The sequence below is a fragment of the Fistularia commersonii genome, chromosome 3 (assembly GCF_037954325.1).
Source record: "Fistularia commersonii isolate RoL2024-O1a breed Wild chromosome 3, RoL_Fcom_v1.0, whole genome shotgun sequence".
Lineage (NCBI taxonomy): Eukaryota > Metazoa > Chordata > Actinopteri > Syngnathiformes > Fistulariidae > Fistularia > Fistularia commersonii.
Genome location: NC_141286.1, coordinates 13,427,214 through 13,435,347, shown reverse-complemented (window position 1 = coordinate 13,435,347; position 8,134 = coordinate 13,427,214).

Here is an 8,134-nt window from a genome sequence, read left to right as displayed (position 1 = left end):
ATGCTGAACAAAACATTCACTAAAAAACATAAGCAATGACAATCCCTGAAGAGTCACAATGACACTGTCTAAAAAAAGGTTGATTATAACCTTCATTTCAAAAAAATGTTTTTTTTACAAAAAGTAACCACTTAAAAAAATATGTACAGCAAAATTAGAACCAGTGATGGTGCAAAAATGCTGATGGAAATTATATAAAAAAGTAATAGATATCACAAGAAGCAGATTAATAAGCATTTAGGGATAGACCTAGATAGATAGATTACAATAGACATAGACTGTATACACAGATTGGCAAAACAGATAGAAATGGAAAGAATGTACAGCAGGTCTGGATGATTGAGGGAAATGTATTGACAGATGCTAGAAGAGTGACTGGAAGATGGAAAGAGTAATTGAAAGAGCTGATGAATTATGAAAATCAAAGAGAGGGAAGGGTAGAAGAGATGACTAGAGTAGACCACAAAGTAGCAGAGATTAGTAAAAGTGATGTGAGGAAGGCATTGAAGAGAATAAAGAGTGGAAAGGCAGTTGGTTCTGATGATATACCTGTGGAGCTATGGAAGTGTCTGGTAGAGACAGCGGTAGAGTTTCTGGGTACATTATTCAACAGGATCTTAGTGCCTAAAGAATGGAGAAGTGTGATGGTGCCTGTTTTTTAAGAATAAGGGGGATGTGCAGATTTGCAGCGACTATAGAGGGATAAAGTTGATGAGCCATACAATGAAAAGTTATGGGAAAGAGAAGTGGAGACTAGACTGAGAGCAGGCTTCAGCCTTTGTAAGCAGTAGTATGGCTTCATGCCTAGAAAGAGTATTACATACGGTATTTGCTTTGAGATTGTTAATAGAGAAGTGCAGAGATGGTCAGAGGGAGCTGCACTTTGCACTTTTGTAGACCCAGAAAAAGCATACTACAGGGTGCCAAGAGAGGAACTCTGGTATTGTTTGAGGAAGTCTGGGTTGGGAGAGAAGTATCTTAGACTGGTGCAGGACATGTATGCAAGCTGTGAGACAGTGGTGCGGTGTAACAGAAAAGTTCAGAGGTGTAACAGAGGTGGGATCAGCTCTGAGCTCCTTCTTGTTTGCAGTGGTGATGGAACAGAGAATGTGGAACCGAGGAAAAGAAACTGGTTCAAGTAGGTTCAAATGGGTGGAAAACAGTATCAGGGGTATTATGCGTTTGAGGACTATCAGTCTAGCAGAATGAAAGAAAAGGTGTACAAGACAGTGGTGAGACCAGCATTGCTGTTTGGTTTAGAAACAGTAACACTGACAAAAAGAGAGGAGGCAGAGCTGGAGGTTGCAGAGATGAAGATTTGAGGTTCTCATTGGGAATGCCAAAGATGGATAGGATCAGAAATGAGTCCATCAGAGGAACAAGACATGTGAGATGGTTTGGAGAGAACATTAGAGAGACCAGACTGAGAAGGTTCGGTCATGTACAGAGGAGGGATGGTGAATATATTGGTAGATCGATACTGGAATTGGAGTTGCCAGGCAGAAGGTCTAGAAGAAGACGAAAGAGAAGATTTGTGGATGTAGTGAGAGACAATATGAAGTTAGTTGGTGTGAGAGAGGAGACTGTGTCGACTGTTGAAGGGAAAAGCCGAAAGCTAATTTTAGCACATATTTGATTGTTGTGTTTTCTGAATGCCTCTTCTAAGTTTGAAAACAATCAATTGACTGAATTGTTACAACTCAGTACAATCGTCGGGAGTAAAACCTTTAAGTCGAGGTTCTTGGGAAAGCTTGAGCCTCCATATTGGTGATCCTCTGAAAGGCGACCGGCAGCCACGGCGGTACTCTTGTTAACCACCACTGCATCTCTTGTTTGTCTCCAGCGGCGAGTTTCTTCCCCGCCATGTTTGTCTCTGCGTCAGAACCAGGGCAGGCCTCCCTCCGGGCCTTGCCACCATCGCATGTAAACAAGTTGCTTCAGTGTATATTAGAGGACTTTGATGTCACCAGCTGACTTAGTTTCTCTTCTCTTCAATATTTTATTAAGAGAGGAAAAAAAGAGAACAAAAGCAGTATGTATCCCATAATGATCACATGATGCAAAGCTAAGCCTGGAATGCAGGTTCTCTTTGATTTGTGCTGCTGGAGGCAGGCTTATTGTATTCGGGCCACAGAAGCACTGAAGGGCCCTTCAGCTTATGAGTAACAGACAAGGGCCTCTTTGCTGTATACGCTGCCTTCAAGCGCTGTCGGTCGCCCTCTAGTGGCCACTTTAATTTAACACAGGAGCACTTGAGAGAAACTCGTGCTTTTTTTTTTTCTATTTAGATAACTTAAGAGCAATAAAAAGAACAAAATCAATCAGAATGTATAAAGGTAGAGCAGAGAAGTGTAACAGACTTGCTTGTTTAGCATCAGCATCACAATGGAAATAAAATGAGAACATAAAAATTAAACAACAATAGTCAGACATGAAGTCAGGTTTACACATGATCATTGGAAGAGCAAGGAAGAGAAGTGACATATATCATTTTCTCAGGACTGACAGATTAGACCCATTTAATACAATGTTTTCATATCAGACTGGTGGTTTTTCTTGAGAGTGGCTTCCCAGGAAGCCTCCAAATCCAGTCCGGGATGAGAGTCATATGTCTCGGTGTAGTTACCACAGCACAGGATCATCTTTTAACTCCGGTGAGTTCAGTGTGACCAAAGAAGCAGCGAGTGATTGTGAGGCTCAGTGTTTTGCTGTCAGTCCTGTCAGTGGTGTCAATCCCCAAAGGGTTGAGAACTAGGGCAGACCTTTATGTCTCTTTGTTCCCAACTCTGACAAGGACAAATATTAAAAGTAAACACCTTTTTTTGTTTATCTTTAAAAATGAATGAAGCAGTATCTGCAATAGTAAAAAAGAAAAGAAAAGGGGATTTTCTGAACATTTGTTAGATGTAACAGGAGGAAGCTATTACTATAAAACATTACAATCTACAAAAAGGAACAGAACCCTGAACATTAACAGAAATGTGATATGACCAAGAAGTCCTTAAGTTCAAAAGGTGTCAACGACAGAATTAATTTGTAAAAATATCCTTAAAACCAGCAAAAAATAAATAAAAATAAATACAGCACTTGTTTTGAGAGGAACCACATCAATAATTTAACAAAAAAATGACAAAGTAGTGATCTCAAAAATTCCAAGGGGGAAAAATATAATACATGAATAAATAAATAAATAGATTGAATAACTCCAAGATATGCAAGCCGTAACCCCCTCCCCCCCCAAATAAAATAAATACAATCTGTGTATTTGCTGAGTGTCCTGCATGTAACTATATATAACCAAACCGGAATCCTATCTCAGACATGATGACATTTGGTTATGCTCTTGTGTGATTAAGCCCTTGTTTGAACCATTTTAAATGCTCTATCCAATACCTTTTTTTCAATAAAGTTGCCCAGAAAGGAAACTACAGGACGCCTGCATATCCACTGATTTGATTATCAGTGGCTTTAAGAGAAACTACATTCTCTCAACAGGAAACAGCCCTTGACAAAGCCTATGAATCATCTTTACTTTGTGGGCCATCATTTCCGGAAGGAAATGCCACTGTTGAATTTCTCGAATTTGATTTTTTTTTTTTTTTTTGTCACTTTGAGCTTTAAAGGAGAAAATTTGTGTCGTTTGACAGTTGTGGTTCATAATTCTGGCATTCAGCCACCCACAAAATCAAAGATTTTAGTGTGAACTGGCCCTTTAGGAGAGTCACAGAGGAAACACAGTAATTAGCTAGTTATTGCTATTGTTCTATCATGGCTGCCCAGTTAGGATCAATGAATAGCACGATATTCAGAAGCCCACATTTCATTAGTATTTTATATAACACCATCTGTCTCTGTGAAGTAAAACACACGGCAAACACACAAACATACACACTGAGTGAGTCCCCATTTTCCTCTTTTACCATTGCAATTCATTGCTCCGTTTTGAATTTGTATTTCCTTTTTTTAAAGTGAAAGATGGGTTTTAAGAATGCCTGGCACATTTTAGGAACAATTTAAATGTATTTTTAATCAAATAATAATAATAATTCATTCTTTATTAATCCCCCTGGGGAAATTCGTTCACTGCAATTTACCCATCATGGATAAACCATGAGCGGTAGACACCAGTGCCAGGGGGAGCTGTTAGGGGTTCAATGTCTTGCTCAAAAACACCTCAACACACTCGGAGGAGATGGGAATCGAACCAGGAATGTTCGGTTCCAAAAACAATTGTTCCACCTCCTGGCGCTCAGTATTTTGCTGCTATTTGTAAGACCATTTCTGGCAATGTTTCCTACAAACTTCAAGGATGTTGTTGTAGATTATACGAAAACACAGCTCCGGCCGCTGCCCCCGCGACCCGACTCCGGATAAGTGAGGGAAGATGGATGAATGGATGTTTATGAAAAAATATATTTCAAGGAATATACAAGAAGATATGTCCTCATATATTTCCGATAAAAAACAATATATTCAAACATTATAAGAGTTAGATAGTGAATGAGATGATAAATTAATGAATGCAAAAAGAATATACGTGACAGTGATAGTGTCACCTTTTTAAAATGATTGCCTAAGTCTTTTATTGACATTTTTTTTTTCAACTCCTAATTCAACATATGGCTCACGTAACCACGTAACCTTACCAAGGTAATTATTTTAAGAGATGGCAGAGGGCAGAGATATTTGAATATGTTGGCGTGAAGTGTAAAAGATGATGATTTATATTTGATTTTAGATTTTAATGCTTTCCTTTAAACTCCTTTGTGATCTGTACACGACTGGATGCTCCAGTGGGCGGCATGATGTCACAGTGGTTGGTACCTCTTTTCTGTATGGAATCTGCATGTTCTTCCTGTGTCTGCATCGGTTTCCTCCCACAGTCCAAAATCTTACAGAGGGTTAATTGGAAAAATTTGGGAAAATAGCCTTATGTGTCCCTGCGATTGACTGGCGACCAGTCAAGGGTGGCCTATCCCAGCTGCTACATATCTGCCCAGTGGCAGCTGGGATAGACTCCAGCGTCCCCTGTGACCCTAAGTGTAGGAAAAGCAGTGAATAATGGATGGATGGTTGTCACGGTGAGTCCTGACTGGTGTGTGGATCAGTTCCAACTGGACCATAGAAACGGTTCCTGAGTTGAATCAGGATACTGGAACTGGGTTTTTGATAAATGTCGATTAACTCCCGTGTTGGAGCAAAGGCCGGATCACTGGTTGGCCTCCAAGTGGTGAAACAGCAGCAAAGGACTACGGTAACGCAGGTTTGTGTCGTCCCTTGGGTGAGCATCAGGCGTAGACTTGGTCTGTGTTGTCTGCAGCCTCCCCCCCAACCACCGCCACCAGGATCTCGGGGCTGAACGCGACAACGCAGCATGTGTGGATTAGGCCTGTTTAATAACACTAACACAAAGGCACTCTATTCGCTTAAGTCTTTATGGGATCGTGTCTGTGTGTGTGTGTGAGAGAGACTGAGGGAGAGAGGCGCGCGCGAGCTACTGTGTATGCTTTCGTGCGTGCCCCACACGAGAGGCTGCTTCCTGTCGATGCCCCTCCCGTCTCCTCATCTCCGCCTCCCCCTCGGTTCCCTTTCCATTGTAATTTCTTTAATTAAAGTGATTTTATTCACGGGCACACAGCTGTCACCGGCTACTTCCCATTAGCCGTGTGAGTGGACGCCTCGGCCGGCGGAAGGAGCCGCTCTGGGGTTCCGCTTCCGCACGGAGCCCACGGTACTGTTTCCGTCTCCCGGCGGAGTTTGTTGTGTGTTTTGAATTTATTAATCATTGATTTTTAATGCACGGCCTCTTGACGGCATTAATTAATTCCCCTCCCTCCCGCCCCGTTTGCCTTTAGAAAATGGCATTTAAAAAACAATGAGAGGTCGGCCGGTGTTTCCTCTGACCTATAAACGGGAAGCAAAATGTCAAAATTTGCTTTTATTTGTTCTCCTCTTGGCAGATTTTATTGCCTCCCTTTTTCTTTTAATTTGATAGAGCGAGATAGAAAAAAGGGGGGTATTTCAGGTCTGTTCATACAGTCGTGTCACCTTTAATATTCCCCTCGCTTTTATTTTTTTTCGGGGTGGGGGGGTGGATAATGTCTCTTTTGTAGGAAGTGTTTTTTTCTTTCTATTTTTTCCCCCTCACTGCGCCTGCTTTGCATACCGCCAGGAAGCCCTCTCAAAGGAACTGGGGGTCTTAAGTTGAGGATAAAGGTGCATTGGCATCAACAATAGCTAGTCTGTGTTTATCCTTTGAGGTCTTAAACAACTATGTGTAAAAAGATTTGCCTTCTAAATAGAAATAGAAAAAGGCAGATTAGATCTTACATTAAGCATATGGCGCCGGAATTTGAATGGAGCCAGGATTTGAATGCATTTATGGAAGTGTGTTCTCTTTTTTTATTTATTGAGCTAGACCTGCATTGTTCAGCCATTTAAATGAGTCACTGGTCGGTGTGTTTGAAGAGATAAAAGCTCACTCACATAATCCTTATTGACACTCCGGGATGCGTAAAGACAGCTATGCTAAGTCCCCCCCCTCCCCACCACGCACACACTCCGGTGCCCTGCCTCATGCGAAGGGCCTCATTCTCCATTCACACCGCCATGTTTCAGATGGCAGATCTCCAGGAAGATAGCTTTCAACAGATTGATTAGCACGTGTTGCCAGATAGCCAACTTTCCAAGTTTGGGGTGCGTGTATTGTGAAAGCGGGAAGGGGGGGTGAGGGTCTGTGTGTTTATCTTCAAAAAGCATTTTTTTCCAGAGGTTAAAAAAAATGCAAACAAGCCGAACACACAAAACAGTGCTGACAGCTTCAGACGATAATACACTCTCACCTCCACGGCTCTGTTTGAGGTGGAGAAGAGAGGAAGCCATACTTTGCTCACTAAATGTGCTTATGAATTGCAAAGCTGCCAAAAGGAGAGGACGAACTGTCTGCCTTGAAGAGTTAGAATTTAAGGTTAGACACTTCAGGTGAAGAGAAAGCGTTAACAGGCAAATCAGAATGGTTTAAAACATTTAATCAATGTGTGTCTTTTTGTGAAATGGTAGAGAAGTCAAGAAGAGAAGACAAAGAAGTGAAATTCTCGATCTGAAACCCCCAAAACATTGACATTAAAACGTGTTAGATTTGAGGGTAAATTAGAAAACAAGATAAACAAACAAAAACAAAAAATTAGGCTTCACTTCAAATCTTCTTGTTTCAGTTCTTCAGAACTGAAGAAGCCTCTCGGAGAAAGGGTGTCTTCAAGTGAAGAAACTCAAGTTCAGTTGCCAAGAAAAGAAGATTTTGACAAATATTCACCATGACCTGGGCGACGGAGCATCTCCACAGACACGCTATTAGTATTTCCACAAATTAGACGTTATCAACAAGACTCATACTAGTGAGAAATAAGCATTATTTTGAAAACTAAAATAAAAAATATATTCATGTCTTTCTGTTTTAAAATGACAAAACACTGATTTTTTAATATGTGATATGTAAATAAAGTTAAGAAAGAAGCCAATAAAATCTAAAACAAAATAATAAACAAAACAAATAATGAGGCTCAAATACATAAATATACATGGAGATCTGTTTTAGAATTTTAGAATTGCCTTTAAATTGCCGATTTAATGCAGAAGGAAACGCGACGAATGTCACATCTTAGTTTTTTATTTCTCATCATAAATAGTCAGACAACAAGCCACGTACTGTATCACCTATTAGGATGCCTGCTCACATTATTATACATTACTGTATTATAACCCCCCCCCCACAACACACTAATAAAAATCCCACAATGATTCCCATGCAGATGCTATGTTTGACATGTTCAATTAAACCCTTGTGAAGTAAAAACGATTGGCGCTTTGAAGGGAGACAGTTCCCACTGTTGCTGCACCTAGGAAGCCCTAAAGCTTCCTCCACCTTCTCCTCTCCCCTCTACCCCTTCTCCCCCACCCCCTTGCTGGCCTCTCTGGCAAGAGGGAAAGAGAGGGAGAGAGAGAGAGAGAATGAGAGAGAGAACCATCGATCAGTGGTGATCCTTGAACGCCTGCCCCGCCTCCTGCCTTGCATTGTTTTTATCTCATCTCTCAACCCTGTTGCCATGGCACTGAAGATGGCACTTCAACCCTTGTG